Source organism: Phyllostomus hastatus, unplaced genomic scaffold, assembly GCF_019186645.2.
Source record: "Phyllostomus hastatus isolate PE091 unplaced genomic scaffold, TTU_PhHast_1.1 phas_scaffold_28, whole genome shotgun sequence".
Classification (NCBI taxonomy): domain Eukaryota; kingdom Metazoa; phylum Chordata; class Mammalia; order Chiroptera; family Phyllostomidae; genus Phyllostomus; species Phyllostomus hastatus.
This window is the reverse complement of record NW_025334022.1, coordinates 12,872,675-12,894,195: the sequence shown is the minus strand read 5'-3', so window position 1 is coordinate 12,894,195 and position 21,521 is coordinate 12,872,675. Positions and strand designations below refer to the sequence as shown.

Genomic DNA, 21,521 nt, shown 5'->3' with positions numbered 1-21,521 from the left:
TTTTTCAAGAGGGAGATAAGATTGATATCAAAACCTGTTGTGAAAGCCAGCTTGTGAATCAGTTACCTGCTGTAATGTTACGTCCTGATGAGTAAATGGGTTCTGCAAGTCCCTTAATTATGTCTGCTAGTTTATTACTAATAAAGACCTTCAGGATGCTTGCTGGCATATATTTCAAGTTTTCCTGTGTAAAATACTTTTGATTTGACCATAGCAAAAATTTTCATATCGTATTTACTGGGCTTGTATGAAATACAATGTCTAATTCCACATTTGCCTCTGAATGTAGGTAACATTTCATCTATTGTTACATTCTGTCCCATAAAGTAGCATAATTTACAATTTTCTACAAATGCTGAGAAAATGCCTCTTACAGCCACTAATTTATCCACTTTCAGGTGTTCTAGGCAGGTAAATTTGTCATCAAACCTGATACAATTATGAATAAATCTAAATCTCCATGAAGATATAAGTCTAAAAAGTTCAATCCCACTACCATCTGTAGCCCATAAATCCTGCAAATTTAGCCAATTGCTGTGATGTATAGCAGCTAGATATGAGAGGCCTAAAAATGCTTTCAATTCAGTTTTGTCTATCTATTTAGCATCTCTTTCTTGTGAAAGCCAGCTTGAGATAGAATTGATGTATTTATTTGTATATAATAAGGTTAAATCTAAAATGTCATTTGTTATAAAGCAGTTCCAAGTTTCAATTTCTGTCTCAGCATTTTTTGCATTTGGCCAAACTAAAAGAAGTTGTCACAGAATATTCTGCAGCTGTTTTCTAATTTGTCTTCTTATTAGATTTTTCCTCCATTTTGATTCTTTATCCTTTCCCCCAAAAAGTAGTCTTCATGTGACTTCTGGCCAAGATGGAGGCATAGGTAGATACACATTCCCTCCTTACCCAACCAAAAGAAGGACAACAACACATATAAAACAAAAAATAACCAGAACTGCCAGAAGATTGAACTGTATGGAGGTCTGACAAGCAAGGGGTTAAAGAAGAAACATTCATTCAGACTGGTAGAAGGGGTGGAGACGGGTAGCCGAGGCAGAGAGGATGCATGGCAAGGCGGTGGCTGGAGGACAAGGCAAGCAAGACAGCAGCTGGCAGACTAGGCAGTCCCACATTTGCCTGCAGATAAATCGGGAGGAACAACTGGAGACCATGCAACCCAGGCTTCCAGCATGGGGAAATAAGGCCTCAAAACCTCTGACTGCAAAAATCTAGCAGCAGGAATTACAGCGGTGGGAGCATTATGGTAGACTAGAGTTAGAAGGATAAAAAGAAAAGATCTCTGCCAGGGTTTATATCTAGCATGCATATATAATATAGCAGAGAGGTTTTGAAATCATGCAGGCTTGAGTTTGAGTCCCAGTTGTGTGCCCTTGTGCAAGTTACTTAGCCAATTTATCTCATTTCTTCTATTTGTAAAATGAAGAAAACAATACCTAATTCATCAATTTATTTAATAAATGTGTTTTGAGCAACTACTATCTTCCAGTTATTTTGTTAAATCTATAGGGTTGTTGTGAAGCTGAAAGAACATAAAAATATATAATGTGCTTAGCACACTGCATTTTATTAATGTGAGTTATTGTTACAAGGCAGAGCTTCACTGATAATTGAATTTCAGGATGAGTAATTCCAACTCAACATGTCCAAAACCAAAGTCATAATTCTCTTCTGGTATGTCTCTTACCTCTTAATCCTCCCTACCCCAAACATATAAACAATGTGTATTTTTCCTTCTGTGTTCCCTGTCTTCATTAATTTAACATCTAACGATTCATCCAAATTAGATACATCCATCATCTTTAATTTTGCTCTCTTTTCCCACATGTAAACTGTCACTATGTAGTAGTGTGCTGGCTCACATTGGATCCAGAGAGCCGATTGACAAACTTCACATCTTGTGATATCTAGTTGGTAGCTTGAAATCAGCCACAGGGAAGTATTTACACCATGGAAACCAACAAACTATAAACCAAGTTTTTAAAAAAAATTTCTAAATATCCAATTGTTTCCCAGTGTACTACTTCTTCACAGTGTTGCTCAAGTCTATCACCTTTCAGTCCCCACTACCACTACCCTAGAAATGGCTCTCATTTATTATCTAGTCCTTTGCTAAAGCCTCCTAAATGATCTCCCTACCTCTTCCTTTCAAGCCCCCATGCTCTCACCATAGCTCTCTTTGTAAACATTGATTGGATTTTGTTTCATCTGTTTAGAACACCCCATTGGCTGGAGGAATCAGTCCACCCTCAGGCAGAGTCATGTGTTTTTACAAGGTCCTGGCCAATTGCTCTAAGAGGGTTGAGCAATGTAGATAGACAGAAGGTAGACAGATGGTTGAGAGCAATTAGGTTGTGCTTGACATTTTCAAGCACAATTGTGTCCCACTTTAGAAAAGTAAAGAGCAGTTCGAAAGTGATATTGCCTTATCTGGTCTGTTGAATAGGAGTTAACTGTACTCAGGTGTCCTGCTTACTCTTTGCTACTCTCAGGAGAAAGGCTTGGGACCTGAGGAGTAGGTATGCCAAACCCACAACTAACAGCTGCAGCTTCCTCATGGGTAGAGGCAGGGGTAAGACAGGGAAGACACCCAGAATTTCAGTCTGATAACATGATTTCTTTTAAATTATTGGGGCACTTAATCTCAGTATCTCCAGGATGAAATGGGAGCAATCCCTCTGGCTTGCTTTCTATTTCCAAAGCAAAATATGGAATCACAGTGCTTCTATGATTGCAAAGGCTCTCTGAAGACTTAGTTGATGGTGAGTATTATCTCCAGAAGTTGGGGTGCTCTGATGCAAAGAGGTGTACTAGGAGCAATTCAGGTAAAATAGTAGATTGGAGAAATGGCAGTGAGGAACTACTGAAGTAGGATTTGTTTGTTGTAAGAAAGTTGCAATGGGAGATTATTATTTACAATGCATTTTCACAACCATTCTTCAGTGCTGTACTACACATTGACATAAGAATAAAAGTGATAAGGCCAAGTCTGAAAGAATCATCCAGTGGGTAGTAAGTATGAATAGTAATTGAAATGAGAAAAGGCCCAGAACAGTAAGAGTCTTTTCCCTGTTTTTATGGCTGTTTCTGAGAAGACTCTGGCTTCATGTTGTGGCTGGGCGGGTTGGGCTGCTTTGATGATATTGGGGGCTGATTAGCACTGTCCTTTAGCATCTGGTTTTCCCTAACACCCTTCTTTCATCGCCTTATTATAACACTCCTCTCATTCTCCTTTTTTTAGTTGTTTTAGTAGATAGGCAGTATGGCTTAGTCATCTTTGTGTCTTGGTTTGGTGTTGGAAGTGTTTTACATGGTAGGCCCTTCAACTCCAGGAACCAGATCCATTCAAGCTGATTATAGCCATGGATGGCCTAATATTAGGCAGATCAAGCGTATGTTTGGGAAACCAGCTAAATAGAGGTATTAAAGATTTTTTAAAATAACTATATATATATGATAGTTTAAAACAGGATTGACACAATGTGATACCATTTCATATCCTCTAGAGTGACTATAATAAAAGAGACAAGCAATAATAAGTATTGGTTTGGTGGGAATATAAAATGTTATAGCCACTTTGATAAACAATCTGGTGGTTTCTTGAAAAATTTAGCATAGAGTTACTATATAACCGAGCAATTCCATTCCTAGGTATATACTTAAAAGAATTGAGAACATATGTTCATACAAAAACTTGTACACTAGTACTCATAGCAATAATACTTATAATAGCCCCAAAGTGGAAACAGCCCAAATGACTATCAAATGATGAATGGATGCACATCATCTTGTCAACTATTCAGTAATCCAAATCCTTGCCTTGCTTTTCTCCATCTTAATTTCAAATGCATAAAAGAAACTGCAAAACTGTTATTCTCCAGAGCATTTGACATTTTGCTTCCTGGCATATGTCATCAGTCTGGCTCAAATAAGGTCTTATAAAATTTTTTAAAAAGTGGCATATGCACACAGTAGAATATTATGCAGCCATGGAATATTATGCAGCCATAAAAAGGAATGAAGCACTGATACATGCTACAACATGGAAGAACCTTGATAACATTAAGTGAAAGAATCCAGACATAGAGTACTGCATATTATATTATTCCATTTATGTAAAATGTTCAGAATAGGAAAATTTACAGAGAAAGGAAGTAGTTTTGTGGCTTCCTAGGGCTGAGAAAGGGATGGGAGAAATAGGGTGTGACTGATATGGGTTTTTTTTGTGAGGAGAGGAGGATGAAAATTCTCTAAAATTTATTGTGGTGGTGGTGGTTGTATAACTCAATATAATACAAGCCATTGAATTGTATACTTTTTAAAAATTTTAATTTATTTTTATTCCTTCCCTGGATATATTTATTGATGTTAGAGAGAGAGAGGAAGGAAGGGAGAGAGGGTGGGGAGAGGGATTGAAATTTGTTGTTCCACTTATTTATGCATTCATTGGTTGGGTCTTGTACGTGCCTTGACCAGGGATTGAACCCACAACCTTGGCATATGGGGATGATGCTTTAATCAACTGAACTACCTGGCCAGAGCCAAATTGTACACTTTAAATAGTGAATTGTATGGCAACAAAAATGAATTGCAATAGCAATTATGGGAAAGATCAGATTTTGTTGAACCATCTTATGCTTATTTTACATATTAATATTATCTTTATTTCGAATTATACATGGGCATGTAGGATTTGTAACATTATCTCTTCAGTGCTTGGGGTTTCTAAAAGTCTCAATATGGCTCCATTGAACTCTAGCTTCCCATCATACATTACATCGAATCTTTCCCTCAGCCTTCCCCTTCAAAATTATTTGCCCTGTGTCCCATACCTGTTTGGTGATTACAATGAAAGTAATAAACTAATGAGTATAATGTGTAGTGACTAAAGATAGCACTTATATTTTTAAGATAGCTTAACCTGAAAGAAATTATTAGTAGGGAATTGCAGGCCTCATGGCAGGGCCAGTGGGGAAAGTAATTTTGATTAGTGATAGCATTTCAGGCATCCTCAAATCATATTAGGTAGGTACCTTCTAATTCTACCCACTCCTATATATTTAATTTAAGATGGAATCTAAAGAGGGGCCAGTGGAGTACCTCTGAGTTTGTTTAGTTATTGGCCAGCCAACACTGTGAGGCATCCTTTTATCACTGACCTATTCTCACCATAAAATTGTCACTTTGCCTCTGTCAGATAAATAATTGTCTTTTATGAGCTGTACAGAGCTCACTACTACATGTAAAAGATAGATGGCTCTTATCTTTCAGACCCAGGCTTGCTTTAGATTCAAAAACAAAGCCAATATTTAAAGGTACCCCTGAAAGGGGCTTCTGCCTGTTTGTGGCCAAGGTACTTGCCAGATGTTATGCCAGTAGGTACTTTTGAGTGTACCAAGAAATAATAATTTCTAGGAGGTGCCCTACTTTTAATAGTGAGGCCCTGCCTCGAAGAAGAGAAGTGGAAAGAGCATCAGCATTGTAGTCAGATGGATTTGGGATGAAATCCCAGCTTGCATTTCTTATTAGCTTAATGAACTTGAACAAGTTACTTAAAGTTTCTGGGCTTCAGTTTCCTTGTCTGTAGAGTTGGGAATGATAATTGTTACCTCATCAAGTTGTTGCAAGCATTACAGGAGATAACAGATGTCAAGTGCCTTACATGGTGTTTGGTACAAAGTATGAACTCAAAAAATGTTAGTTTCCCTCTACTCTCAATGCAAATTACAAGCAAGAAATGCCCACCCACCTTGTCCCAGCAAGCTAAACATAATAAAAGTACAAATCACTAATAGTTCTCTTTATCCTAGAAAACCAGTAATTCTTACTGTGTTGTATATCCTATCCTGGAATCTCATATGTGAAGGTTGTTAGTGCCTGTGCGTATGTCTAGCATTCTGGGCTGACAGGAGGATGGCAAGGTTGACAACGTGAAAGGTGGTGAATAAGAATCTGACTACTTTGTTGGTGTGTCTACTTAAAGTGGTATAATATGTGATCTTTCATGGAAGTTAATTACATTCCTGGCAGTGCTTCCTTTACTGCTATAATCTACTCTGAGTCTTTACGTCTTCTGCATACAGGAAAACTACCAGGACCTTGAAGCAATGGAAATAATAATATCTTACATTTCAATAGTACTTTATAATTTCAGTATATTCAATATATATTCACATCCATTATACTGTTTGAGTCTCAACCTAATCAAGTGACAGAGAAGATATTATTCTCTTTCTGGTGAAGAAATAGAATACCCAAGACTCAAAAAGGTTAACAGAAACTTAGCAAAACTAAGATTAGAAGCTGTGTCTTCAGCCTCCCAGTTCCGTGTTCTGTCCACTGTACCATTTTAAATGGAGTTTGAATGGTTGTGGCCTAAGTGGAATATATTTGAAAACATAAATAGAACATAATATTTGGTTATATAACATCCCAGCTGCTGAGTCTGGTTTAACAGAAGCTTGAAAAATAGCAGAAGGTGGGAGGTAACCAAGTGTGTAAGATGAATTCTGCATTTTGATATGTTCAACAAAAGCATCAGAGTGTATTCAGAACATGGACTATGACAACACTGAATCTTCAACCCTTAGGCTGTCATGGCATTGTGTTATTCCTTATGAACTCCAACGACAAAATCCAGCCTTTTCAGCATTGTGCTCCCACATTCCTAACATGTTCCTCCAACATACCTCCTAATTTCATGCTTCCTTGTCTATGTTATATATCTGTGGTGAAACTCCTTCCCTCCTACTGTCTGACTCATCCTCACATCCTGACTTCTGAGACATTTCACCTCTGTCTTGCCCTCTACTTAACCCTTTCAGTTTTGGTGCATGAAATGTCCATTCATTGGAAGAAATCTCTGCTAGATAAATAAAATAATGTTGCAAAAATATTCTGCAAATAACTGACAAAGGTTTATCATTCTTATCCTCTGCATTTTCTTAAGTCCTGCTTTTTTACTTTCCAGCTTTACTAAAATCTGGGAATTCTTTGCCCTGATGATGTTATTTCCCTGCAGACTTTCTCCAACTTGCCAGTAAAAAATTTTTGACTTGGTTGTGTGTGTGTGGTGGGTTGTGGGAGGGGGCTTTCTCTAGTGGGGAAACATTTTTTCTACTTCTAAGCTCACAGGAGTCAGCAAAATGTATGCTCCTTACATGTTTTTAGACAGCAGGGAAAGTATCAGAGGCAAGGAATAGGTGGAAAAGAAAGCAAGATAAGGGATATTTATGAAGCAGGTTTCAAAGGAGATAGGAAGAGAACAGTGTTAGATCATGAGCAGAGGTATTGAACTTAGGAGGAAAAATTATTTTATGTTGTCTGGGGAAGGAAACTGGAAGAAATTCTGAAGTAAAGAAGAATTTTGCAGGGATAGCTTTCACCTCAGGAAAGCAAGAAAAGAGGTTAATGGCTGAAGTAGGTGGGCTCAGGTTGGGTGTCTGAGAAGAGTAAAAACAATATGAAGTAGTACTTTGGGTAAACATGGTCAGGAAGTCAATGAATAAGGTTGCAGAACAGCGGTGTGAATTACCTATATCACCTCTCCCACCCTCAAAGGACAAAAAAGATGCTCATAGCTTATTTCCCTTTTAACAACTCAGCACATAGTAAGGTTAGGAAGAAACGATAAAAAGGAAAGATTATATAAGGAAGATCCATTGGGGTGGGGGTTATTGTTTCACCCTTACAACTTTCCTACTTCAGGCCCTCATCAGATGAGTACTGCAATTGCCACCTACCAAGTGGCCAAATTCCAGACTGTCTACCCCTCAGTTCATCCTCCATTGTACTTACCACTGTATTGTATATATTAATTAATTAGGCAGTTTCTGATTCTTCTCTATGCCCCTGGAGTTTCGCACAGAACTAGCATGTAGTAAGCATTCAATAATTGTCCTTTGGAAAAGCCATTAGAATAATATTTCAAAAACAAAAATATGATCATGCTGCTTACCTTTTTTAATTGAGGTAAAATTGCCATAGAACATTATATGAGTTTCAGGTATGCAACGTTATAATTCAACATCTGTATACACTACAAAATGATCACCACTAAAAGGCTGCTTTCCTTAAAAAAGACTTCCAGACTTCCAGTCAAGATGGAGGTGTAGGTAAACGTGGATCACCTCCTTGCAAAGCCACATCAAAATTACAATGAAACTACAGAACAACCATCTTCAGAACCATCAGAAATTGAGTTGAATAGAAGTCTGAAAACTATGGAACTGAAGAAACCACATCAATCCAAACTGGTAGGGGACATGGAATGGAATGGTTGCACACCCATATATGCTGGATAAAAATTCAGGAGGACTATCTTGGGAGCAAGGGTACCCAGCCCCATAATAGGTCCCCCAGCCCAGAGTTCCAGTGCCAGGTAGATAAGACCTCATAACTTCTGGCTGTAAAAACCATCAGGAATTGAGTCACTGAAAGGAACTACTGGAGTTCCAAGCAGTGCCTCTTAAAGAGTTTGCCACAGAGTGACTCAGACTCCCTTCCTCTGAGCTCCAGAACCAAGGTAGCAGCTTGAAAGGCACCAATGGCATTTGAGGAGGAACTGAAGTGTCTGGCATCAGGGTGAGAGCTAGGGAATAGCTTTTTCCCATACAGAAAGGTAGGCAGAGGCCATTGTTCCTTTTCTGAGCCCTCTCCCCATAGGGCTGCACACTGGCAGGTGGTAGCCATATCTAGGACTCTACCAACCTGGCTCACATGATTTGCTCTGCCCTGGAGAACCCCCGAGGCTCCACTTCACCTACCTTATGGTCCACCCAAGTTGTTAACAGTGGCTTTCCCATATAAATGTCTTCACATCTTCCTAAATCCTCTCAAACAAACAACAACCAGCCTCAGTGAGCCCCCAGTCCCTGTACCTCTAAGTGGCGCCAGGCCTGGTACTAAGCAGCAGCCAGCTTTGGATCACAATTTGGCTTTGCCTGGGAATCTCCAAGCCCAGCACAAGTAGTGGCCATTTCAGATTGCTTTATAGCTCATGCTGGGTGGTCCCGGGCAGAACACAGGGGTGGCTAACCCAGGCCTGTACCACCTGGGAAACCCCAGAGCCTGCGCACCCAGTGAACAGCTACACACCATGACAGAGCACCACCACCCTGCCCCTGCACAGCTGAACCTCCATAGAGGGTAGAAGTTGGTGGTCAGTAGTCACAGTCAATCCTTACAGCTGACTGAACTGGGTAAGTTCCTCCCTTTGACCTGCCAACAGCAATCAAGTCTCAACTACAACAGAAGTGTGTACATAGAAAACTGTACTTAAACAATATTTTTTTAAAAAAAGGAGGAATATGTATTCAGCCCACATGGAGGGCACACCTCGAGTACCCAGCTTGGGTATCTGGGAGGCTATGCCACTGGACCCTACAGGACACCTACTACATTAGGGCATGCTACCAAGACACAGAGTCAAAGCAGCTCTACCTAATACATAGAAACAAACACATGAGGCTGCCAAAATGAGACAAAGAAGCATGGCCCAAATGAAAGAACAGATCAATGAAAAAGAACTGATCAAAATGGAGATGAGCAATTTATCAGATGCACAATTTAAAACATTGGTTATAAGGGTTCTCAAGGAACTTTTAGTGAATTCCCAAGGCACCCTTAAGGAACCATTCTGACTCAGGCAGAAATGAAGGATATACTAATGGAAATAAAGAGCAGCTTACAGTAGAATCAATAGTAGAATGGATGAAGCCAAGAATCAAAGGAATAATATGGAACACCAAGGAACAAACAAACAAATAAAAAACAATCAGAAAAACAAGAAAAAAAATTTAAAAAAGCAAGGATAATGTAACAAGCCTCTGGGAAAACTTCAAGCATACCAACATTCTCATCATAGGGATACCAGAAGGACAAGAGAAAGAGTAAGAATTTGGAAATCTATTTGAAAAATAATGAAAAATAATTTCCCTATTTTGGTGAAGGAAGTAGACATGCAGGAGGCACAGAATTTCCCAAACAAGATGGATGCAAACAGGCCCACAATAAGATATATCATAATTAAAATGCCAAAGTTTAAAGATAAAAAGAGAATCTTAAAAGCAGCAAGATAAAAGCAGTTAGTTACTCACAAGGGAGTTCCCATAAGACTCTGAGCTGATTTCTCAATAAAAACTTTGCAGGCCAGAAGGGATTGGCAAGAAATATTCAGTCATGAAAAGCAGGGACCTACAGACAAGATTGCTCTACCCAGCAAAGCTATCACTTAGAATCAAATGGCAAATAAAGAGCTTCTCAGATAAAAAAAACTAAAGGAGTCCATCATCACCAACCAGAGTTATATGAAATGTTAAAGGGACTTATTTAAGAAAAAAGGTCAAAGCGATAAACAATAAAATGGCAGTAAGCACATAGTTATCGACAATTAAATCTAAAAAAACAAACTAAACAAACAAGAAGAACAGAGACAGAATCATGGATATGGACATTGGCTTTTTTTGATGGTTGCCAGAAGGGAGGAGGTATTGGGGAATGGGTGAAGAGGTGAGGGGATTAAGAAGTACAAGTAGGTAGTTACAGAATAGCCATGTGGATGTAAAGTACAGTATAGGAAATAGAGTAGCCAAAGAACTTATACGCATGTCCCACAGGCATGAACAACAGTGTGGTCTGAGGGAGTAGGTATTGCTGGGTGGTGGGGGCAAAGGGGAAAAATTGGTACAACTGTAATAGCATAATCAATAAAATGTAATTTAAAAGGAAAAATCTTAAATCATCCTCAGCATGATATTCTAGCCCCTCCTTGTGTCTTCCATAGCTTTGTCTTCCCATCTTTTCCCATTTCCCACCTGTTACCTATCTTAACATAGCCATACTTTACTAGTACTTGCACTCCTTTAGAAAGCCATATTCTCCAACCACTGGGCCGTAGCACATACTGTCTCTCTACCTGAAATGTCCTACCTACCCTTGTCCACCTAGCAAAGTCCTGCTCAGTGATACTAGAGTAGGTCACAAACATCCTCTGAAAAGTTACCAGGGTGGAGCCATAGTCAAAGCTTGTGGCCCAACTACTTTGATCTTTCTTTGCCCTCAGAAAAATAGTTGAAAATAGACTATGAGCTTTCCCTTGTTTGTCCAGATGTCCCCTGCGTGAAAATGAATCTTCCTCAGGTTTAAAGGTCAGAATGGTCTTTTCTATCTAGTCATGATGGTGAGAAAAGAGGTTACCTCTCCTGAAATACAACTAGAGACTCTACTTATCCCAACATCCTCCAGGAAATAAAAACCAAAAAACCCTCCAGCAAATACTCCAAAAGACCAGCAACAGTACAAACATACCTTCAGTGGCCTATGAGGCAGCACATACTGAAAAGCCACAGGAGTTAAGCAGGAAGTATACATGAGTGCAGAAATACAGCGGAATGTGTAGAGACCCTAGCAAATTGGAGAGCTCCACCTCATCTCAAGGTCATTTGTCTTTTCATACTCCATTAATAGCCTTAATCAAACTTTTTGTGGAGTGTGCTCACTTGGGACTCCTCAGAGAGAGAAGTCTGATCTCTAAAGGCAAGGGAGACATTCTGAGTAGAGGAAATAACCTGACAAAAGGCACAAAGGATAGAAAAACTATCTGGGGAATTATTCTGCCCTAGTCACATTTGTCTTAATCACCTACCCAGGCCTAATATCTGATCAGGCCAATACTAGATGAATTTAGAATAGCACAGTGGTTAATCATGTAGACATTGCCCAGAGAGATCTAGGGTAAATCTTGGCTCCATAATGTATTAGCTGTGTGACCTTGGGCAAGTCATTTAACCTCACTGTGTTACAGTGCTTCATCTGTAAAATGAGGATAATAATAGAAGTGATTTTAATTTTCTGTGAGAGCTTAAGGTGCTAATAATGTGTGCAAAGCACTTCAAACAGTGTCTAGCCTGTAGTAAAGCCTCAATAATATTAGGCATTATTATTGTTATTAATATAATATAGTAATTAAATCTTAGGTGCTGCTAGCTGATGATGGATTCATGTTTTTTATCTCATAGGAAATATTCTCATTTTCATAGGAGCCCTTAGTGCCTTAAGCAAAGTAACAAGAAAGGAAGTCTTTTCCATAATGATGTGGTCAGTAGGAAAGATTTTGGGAAACCTTTCATTATACCCCTCAAAATGAACTCAGTGAGTTTATTTGCATGGAGGCTGATAATGTAATTTTGTGTTTACAATCTGAATGCTTTCTCTAGAGTTAGAGAAAAATAAAGAGTTATTCCAAGTGCTACTTATGATCTGGGCAAGTCCAGTTGCAGTCAAAGTGGAGAGCAAGTACCCCACCCGGATTATTCTTCTTCCTTCTTCTAGACCTAGACTCTGGTGTTGTTCCACGTGGTGAGCTGGTACCAGGGGTGAGCAATGAGTCATGTTCCCATGTGTTTTGTGTGGGTCTGTTGCAGTCATTCTGTGTCTGCCCAAACTGTGGCAGCCCAAACAATTTCTCAGAGTGTTCCCTCTAGTCTTTCTTCTAGCCAAACCCCTGCTCCAAGTCATTCTAAGCCAGTTGTGAAGGGCTCCTGGGGCTCTGGGTGTGGATAGTGTTGAGAAACCCTGAAAGTTGCCAGGGTTAAGATGGGGGCAGATACTCAGGGCCAAGCCTGAGTGAGGCTGGGTAGCTAAGAAATGCTCTTTGGAGAGTGTGAAGATTGAGAAGTCGTATGTGCTTCCAAAAGCCCCTTCAGAAATCAAAGGCCCTTTTTGCGCCTGCATGGGAGCCTGGCTGCTGCCGATTTGGCCAGGCAAGAGGAGCCACTCTTGCATCTCTGAAAGCTAAGTGTGGGGGAAGGGGCAGTTGGTTTCCATTTTGTTTTGAAGAGGAGATCAGGCCCTATCACTAACTTTTTACTGAAACCTGCAGCTTAAGTTTTAAAAATTTCCTCTCAAAGGAAACACACGCTCACATACACACACTAGTTATTTCATGGCTGAGGGTTTTCAATAATAATAATAATAATAATAATAATAGTAATAAGAATAAGAATGCCTAGTCCCTGCAGACACTTTGTAAACACTAATCTCAGGTCTTTGGGGCTGGGAAGAATTTTCTGTTTTAAATCCCAGTGCCATCAGAGCTTATAGAGTTTTTAGAGGCAAATCAATAAAGTTAAGCAACCCACTCCCAAAGCAATCTGTTTTTCTCTCTCATATATATATATATATATACTCTGTTCTTGGAAAGAATGCTTCTCTTACCCTATGGCCTGGCCTAGAGCTTCTAGGGCTTTAAATATAAATGTGTTTGTATAGGAGGATTAAGATGGGAGCTTTCTGACTGCCAACCATCCATCCATCCAATTTACTCATCCCACCCATATTTATTAGGTAATCTACTATGTGCTGGGCACTCTATAAAGTGATGTAATCTTCTCTGTCTTTTTTGTGGCTTCTCCCAGGTCTCTCAAGGTGTTTTGGAGCTCCTACCCTCTCCTCTCTAACAGTGTAATAGTGAAAAGAGTAAGAGCTAGTGTGGACGGAAGGAGGGAGACTGAGTGGATAATTGTTGAAGAGAGGGACCACATTTTCTGAAATTATTCAAAGTCTATTTTGTTTCTATCATTGTTTAGGCTTTTTCTACATGTAGCTGTAAGAGGGGGTGAGGATGAAATTTAGGGGTGATTGGCAGGCTGTCCTGGGTCCCAGACTGTACCTTGGGTACTGCTGACTCTAGGGCTGAATGTTTCAACCTCCAAAACAAACTGAATCCTGGACTGGCTACCAAGAGAGCTTGCCAGCTGCTGCCTCTGAAGTAAGCTTTGGCTCTGGGCTAGATTTGTGGAAGCTGGAGCCCAGGCTTTTCACTCAGCAGCTTGTATTGATCTCCAGGCCTCTTTTGTTCCTCCTCCTCAGTGTAAGCCTCTCCCCCTCTCCCTGTCTGCCTTTCAGCCTCTTCCGCTTTCCTCCTCTGCTTCTAATGAATTGAAATTTCTGAGAGCTGCCAAGGCTCTGGGAGTTTGACAAAACTGTCCTTGCTCTTTCTGCATTTGCCCAGTCAAGGGTATCTCAGGCTGAGGTTGGAGTGATGCTGTTAGTCGGGGTGATATGATTGCATAGCAACACAGAGCTGCTCTGAGAGGGGAGGAGGAGGAAAAGGAGAAGGAGGGCAGGGAGGTGGGAGAGACAGAGGGAGAGTGTGCTTACAGCAGCTGTCAGCATTCCTGTCTCAGGGACTTCTTTGCTGATTCACAGAGGCAGTCCATCCCTGGCCTCCTAGTTCCCAGTTGCCGCCTGCTCCTCAGACCTGACAGACTCACAAGGTAGGCCACAGAGAAATGATTTCTAAGCCTTGCCCTTTTTCTGCTGGCTGAGGGGAAAAGACTGAGGGAGGGGAAGCTCCAGAGGTGATGTGTATGTGTGCATGTACAAGTCTGCCTGCCTGCTGCCTGCATATGCCTTGGGGGGGGGGATTTACATTAAAATATACCCATAATGAAGTGGCTACCACTTGGATTCATAGAGGGGAAAATGCTTAGGAATAAAAACTCAAGCTAATTTGAACAACTAATAAATCAGAAGAAGGTCCATAGTTTGCTTCTTTAACAAGAGAAGGGTATTATTTGCTTGCTTGTTTGTTCTCAATGACATGTTTTTTCGTCTATGGGTAGATTTTCTGGTGAGAGGGAATGGAAGGGGTGTGGAAAGCATTGGCTGAAAAAGGAGGAAAGAGGAAATGTGGAACCTTGGTTCAGGTTTCCTGAACAAATGAATGTCTGGTTTGCAGACAGGACATATGAGTGCCTCTGTGGAGTAAACATGCCTCTGACCCAGGAACCTGGGGCAGAAGGCTGATCCTCATCTCTGCATTTACTTCCTGGCTCAATCTTTCTTCCCTGTTGCATTTTTCCTCCTGCTCTTTCCATTGTTTCCTTTCTATCCCCTATAATTATAAAGTGCCTCTCTACTCTTGAGAGCATAGCTTAGAGTGCTTTGAAATCAGGCTTACCTCTCCTGAAGTCAAGCACCCTGTTCCTTCTGCTCTCCTTAACTCTCCCCATCATCACGCCCAATGCCCCAGCTTGGTAAGTGGGCCTGAGACTCTGTGGGGAGTTAAGGCTTATTCTGCCTTACATAGGCAGGTGAAGTCAGGCCACCTGGGTGTTGGGTCCAAGCAGGTTAATGGGCTAGGACTGGGCTGGGGTGGAGTGAAGTAGAGAAAGATAGATGGCAGCAGTGGCAGCTACCTGCTTCCACTGAGAGCATGGTGGATGCTATCTGAGAAAGCACATACTTTTCTCTTATGTTGTCTGTTTGTTCAAAAGAACGAATGCCTTTAAAAAGCTTTATATCTAGTTCACCTTAGCTCCTGACTTTTCCAAAGGAATCCTTGCCTGTAGATGAAAGATGCTTAGGTAAATCACCTTTTATTTTTTTTAATCTTCAGCCCCGGAACAATTCATTGAATTGAGACAGAAGAAGCAGTGGGTCATGTGTGGGGGCATGGGAGACAGAGAGAGAGAGAGAGAGAGAGAGAGAGAGAGAGAGAGAGAGAGAAACATTGATGCGTGAGAGAGGGACATCAATCAGTTGCCTTCCATACATGCCTTGACCGAAGATCAAACCTACAACCTAGGTATGTGCCCTGACCATGAATTTAACCTGCAATCTTTTGGTGCATGTATCAATGCTCCAACAAACTGGGTCACCCAGCCAGGGCCCAACACTGTATTTTTAAATGTGAAAAAGATTGAAAGGTTAATCAAATTGTTCTTTTTCCCAAAGCTAATGAGTATCTGAAAGAGTGGAATCCTTATCTCCTGATACTCAGTCCACTGCCCAACTACAGCTTCTCTAGCTGGTTCCCTCCCATGAAACTAGTCCTAGGAAAATGAGGCAGGTTTAAGGAATAATCCTGTCATTTTGAGTATAGCATTTATATCTTACACATTTCTTTTAGTATTTTGTTATTTCTGAAAATTATGAATTTTCCTTACAGCATGGGATGTGTTGCACTCTTTTAAACAATGCATTATAGAAATTTTTATACATTCAAAGAGGTATAAAGAATAATATAATGAAAATCAGGTTACCAACCACCCAGCTTTAGAAAATACTTTACCAATAAAGTTGAAACCCCCTATGTCTATCCTGGGGATTAAATCTCTCTCCTCTCCCTCCCTCCAAAGTAACCTGTCTCTTGGATTTGGTGTTCATTATTCTCATGCATTTATTTATAATTTTACTATACATATGACTGTGTCTTTAAACAGCATACACCACTGCTTTATATGTCTTAAAATTTAGATCAATGGTCTGAATTCTCCAATTTTTTCCTATTTAGTGCTATATTTGTAAAATTCATCCATGTTGTGCCATGTGGCTGTAGTTCATTCATATTTTTACTATTGTATAACATTCCATTTAGTAAATATGCCATGATTTATTTATTTGTTCTGCTGCTTATGGGCAGTTAGGCCACTACCAATTTTTGGTTCACAGTTAGGGCTACTATGATCATTCTTCTGTAGTTATTCTTATGTGACTGTTGCTATCAGTTTGTATCTAGGAGGGAATTGTCCCATCAGAGGATCTGAGAATCTTCACTTTTGGGAGATATTGTCAAATTTCTCTCCCAAATGGTTTACTAACTTGCACTCCCACCAGCGGTGTATGAAGATTTCAGGTGTAGTGCATTAATTGGCTCTTAAAATAAACTTTTCCCCAAGAGATATGTCTCTGATTTTTGTTACTGGAAAATGAATTTTATTTCTCAAAAGTATTTGACAGCTAATAACTTCTCAGGACACATTTTATTGTTTCCATTTGTAAATGAGGGGGTTGGCCTAGATAATCTCTAAGATCTTTCCAGTTTGATAATCTGAGTTTCCATGATTTATTCATTAAGTGACATCATCTGAAGCAAGAACCATGTTTTTCTACTTCATTGCAGGAATTATTTTAGGAACACATAACAAGGTTTGGTACCAATAAAATATGTGTCTCATCTGTCAGTGCCATGCTGTCAGGTAAAATGGCAGTGCTGTGAGAGAGAGGGCCATCACGAGTTTTACCTTGAATTGGAGAGCACATGGGAAGGGATGTATTCTTCCTATCGCCCTGTTCTTTCCTGATTTAGGATCTTCCCTATTTATTCTTCTCTCCAAAATAATAAGTGCTTGTTATAAATATATATATTCTATGTACACACATGTGGGCATGTACACACACACAAAGTGTATAAAGTCAGCTCTCTAGAAGTAATGTCACTAAACACTTTTATGTGTCCTTGTAGGCTTTTTTTCATTGCACACAATTTTTCAAAAGATTTTTTTTACAAAATTAGAGTTCTATCAGACATATTATTCTGACACTTGTTTTCTTTTACCTAAAATACATATCTCTGACATGTGTTCAAAAGAATGCATAGAGATCTACCTCTTTTTTAAAAAAATTCTCATTCAAGGACATGTTCATTGTTCTTTAGAGAGAAGAAAAAGGGGGGAGAGAGAGTGAAACATTGATCAGTTGCCTCCTGTATGTGCCCTGACCAGGGTCCAAACCTGCAACCTAGGTATGTGCCCTGACTGGGAATTGAACTGGCGACCTGTCAGTGTATGGGAAAATGCTTCAACTAACTGAGCCTCACTGGCTAGGGAAAAATCTACTTCCTTTTAACAGCTGCATAATAGTCCATTGTGTGAGTGGCTACAATAATAAATAAGATTTGAATACTTACTACATGTCAAAAAACTATAAATTAGCTTCTTGCAACAAGGCTATGAGGTAGGTCTTTTTGTGATCCCTGTTTTACAGATGCAGGGACTGAAGAATAGTAAGGTTCATGGAGTTTATACAAACCTGTGCTGATAAGTGGCAGAGCCAGGATGCAAACCTGAGTATCCTGGCTCAGAGCCTGCACCCTTAACTGTCATGCTGTGCCATCTTTCTGACATAATCCACTTAACTTGTCTCCTGTGGGTAGACATTTGAGTTGATTGCAGAGTTTTGCTATTACAAACAATACTGCAGTGTACATACTTGTTCGCTTCTGCAAGTATTTCTGTTGGATACGTTCTTAGAATTTTTCAGTTTATAGGTGGAGAAATCTTATTCATTCATTAATATATATATATTTACTGAGCCCTAAGGCACTGGGGAAGCTCTGAAGTCAGACTAGTGGCATTGACTAGAATTTTACTTATTGGATATCCTGGGAAAGTCATATAAATGCTTGTTAGGGTTTACCAACTGAGTGATACCTCAGACTCCAGACTAACTTCAGCCTATCTGTTCTCAATTGTTTCTATCTTTGTCTGGGTAATAGCATAACTGAGTCAGCTCTTGAGATCCACTTGGTGGCCAGTAGTCAAAAATCTTCTCTACTTGATAGGGGTCAGTGATTACAGTACCTCAAAGACTGAGTTATAGAACTTACAGAGGTGGAATAGTATAGCAATGAAGAACGTACTCTGGAACATATCTGCCTAGATATGAATCCCAGCTTCTCAGCTTATATGCACAATATAACTTTATTTATTTTTTAAAGATTTTATTTATTTATTTTTAGACAGAGGGGAAGGAATGGAGAAAGAGAAAGAGAGAAACGTCAACATGTGGTTGCCTCTCGCACACCCCTTACTGGCGACCTGGCCCACAACTCAGGCATGTGCCCATACTGAGTATAGAACCAGTGACCCTTTGGTTTCCAGGCTGGCACTCAATCCACTGAGCCACACCAGCCAGGGTTACAATATCACTTTTAAAAGGTTACTTACTGCCTCTGTGCCTCTGTGTTCTTATCTGCACAATAAAGACAACAATAGTAACTGCTTCATAGGCTTAAATGACATGATGTATGTAGAGTGCTTAGTTAATATATATAAAACATGGAATACAGTAAGTTTAACTGTTATAATTTATTTGCCTATAGAAAGGTCAATCTTTCCGTAAAACAGTTGAAGATGTTCATGGCATTTTGGTGAGGAGTGGGAAGGGAGGCAGAAAGTATCTGTTAAACAGCTAATATATTTACATGGTTCAATACTCAAAATGTACAAAAGGATAGTCCATAAAAACTACTTCTATTGGTGAAACAGGGCTTTTGTGGGTGTGGATAGTTATTCTAATTCTCAATCCAGACAGTGATTATATGGGTCTTTGCTTTATAACAATTTGATATATTTTACACATATGTTTTATGTACTTTTTGTAAATATGTTATATTTGTCAGTTTTAAAAAGAGGGAAAATAGGGAAAAATCCCAAAGGAATGGAGAGAATTCTCCTACCTCTTTCTGGTAGCCCCTCAGTTCCCTTCTCAAAAGACAATCAATATTAACAGGTTCTTTTGGAATAATTTTACAGATATTTTATTTTAGTTATAATTTCCTTTTTTTATATACAAATATAAACTAACTACCTTGTTTTTTTCTTTTCTTTTTGCTTAAAAATGTATATCTTCAGAGATCATTTCATATTGGCACATAGAGTTCTTAGTTCTGTTTTTATTAGATGTATGGAATTCCATTGCATAAATACACATTTATTTAACTAGTCCTCTAGTAATGGACATTTACATTGTTTGCAGGGGGTATTTTTTATGCCATTTCAAGCCTTGCTTCAAATACTAACATTCTACATATATCATTTCATAGAAATGCAAAGAAATATGTATATCTAGAACACTTCTCTTCATGACTCCTAGTATTTGTATCTACAAACTTGAAGTCCTATACACTTACCTAACTGAAGTTTAATTCAGTAAATCAACTCAGGAAACATTCATTGAGTGCCTGTTCTGTGCCTGGCACTGTGCTAAAAATATGTGGGGTTGAAATAAATATCAGACATGGACCTTGTCCTTTATAATCCAACAATCTTGCTGTCATGCTGAAATCTTGGTCTTTCTGACATGTTTTTAAAAAAATTTTGCTGTTGTATAATTACAGTTGCTCCTATTTTCCCCCCATTATTCTCTCCTACCCTACCAATGGGCAAACCCCACCTCCCACATTCAGTCCACCCCCATTGTCTTTGTATATGGGTCCTTTAGATATATTTCTTGACTTGACCCTTCCCCTTATTTTCCCTGTTATCCCCTCCTCCCCTCCCTTGGTCACTGTCAGTTTGTTCTTCATTTCCATGTCTCTGGTTCTATTTTGCTTGCTTGTTTGTTTTGTTGATTAGGTTCCACTTATAGGTGAGAAAACATGGTATTTGTCTTTCACCACCTGGCTTATTTCACTTAGCATAATACTCTCTAGTTCTATCCATGCTGTCATGAAGGGTAGGAGCTCCTTCTTTCTTTCTGCTGCATAGTATTCCATTTTGTAAATGTGCCACAGTTTTTTTATTCACTCATTTACTGGTGGGTATTTAGGTTACTTCCAGCACTTGGCTATTGTAAATAATGCTGCTTTGAACATTGGGATGCCTAGGTTCTTTTGAACTGATGTTTCAGGATTCTTGGGTTAAAATCCCAGCAGTGGAATTGCTGGGTCAAAAGGCAGTTCCACTTTTAGTTTTCTGTGGAAATTCCATTGTGCTTTCCACAGTGGCTGCACCAGTCTGCATTCCTACCAACAGCACACTAGGGTTCCCTTTTCTCCACAGTCTCACATGTTTTTAAAGCTTTTATCTCTGCCCAAGAGAAACAATGTCTCTTTCCTCCCATAAGGGCCTGCCGAGTGTAACTTTGAGAACAAGGAAAAAAGTATGCTTAGTGGCAAAAGGCGCAGCTTGATATCCATTAATACCCCCAGAGAAGAGCACAAAAGAGTTAGTTTTACCCCAAAAGCATCCTCCTTACTACTCCATGATTTAACATCTTCTTTTTCATCTTAGATCAAAGGCATCTCTTCCATAAATACATCCTAAATACCTTCAACTTAAGGTGAACACTTCCTCCTCTGTGACCTCTCATTACATGATTTCTGTGCCCCACTTAAGGTGCAAATCATTTTCTCCCTTAAATTATACTTGTTTGCTTATATGTCTTACTTCCTACACTTGACCAGTTAGGGACCAAATTGGATTCATTTCTGATTCCTCACAACCTCTACAAATTGAAAGGAGAAATAGGAAGAGAATCAGTATGCACAGATGGTAATTTGGGACAGGATGGAGATAAATAGAAAGGCAGAAAGAAGGATCTTTGTGTAGAGCAAAGAGCACTGGCTGGGAGTCAGGAGGCCCAGGTTCACTTGTGTCTGAGCATCTTCATCTGTCAGATGTGATCATAATTCTGGTTGAGCCACCCTTAGTAGGGTGCACTGAAGATCAAGAAAGGGAGTACAGCAGGATACAAAAGCATGCTATACAAATGCAATAAATGCTAAGGTTTTGATGTGTGGCACTCTTAAACATTAACATTTTATAGATTAGCAAACCAAGGTCTAGAGAGGTTAAATGACTTGAGGTCATAGTTACTGGCAAAGTCTGAAAATAGCTGAGGATAACCATGCTAGGATCAGAAGGAATGTATTTCACCTACACTGGGATTTGAAGATCTAAATTCTCTAACTCCTGGGTTTGTTTTATCTTTGTTCA

At 39.5% G+C, this 21,521-nt stretch overlaps 1 protein-coding gene across 2 annotated transcripts in view; it reads left to right on the top strand.

Annotated features, from left to right (window-relative positions):
* The first annotated feature begins 14,190 nt into the window (after positions 1-14,190).
* The window catches only part of DRP2 (dystrophin related protein 2), a 45,855-nt gene continuing 38,524 nt past the window's right edge, over positions 14,191-21,521 (top strand). For both annotated transcript variants that reach the window (XM_045817734.1, XM_045817733.1), the window contains exon 1: positions 14,191-14,294. The gene's annotated coding sequence lies outside the window, so the exon portion shown is untranslated. The remainder of the gene's footprint in view (positions 14,295-21,521) is intronic.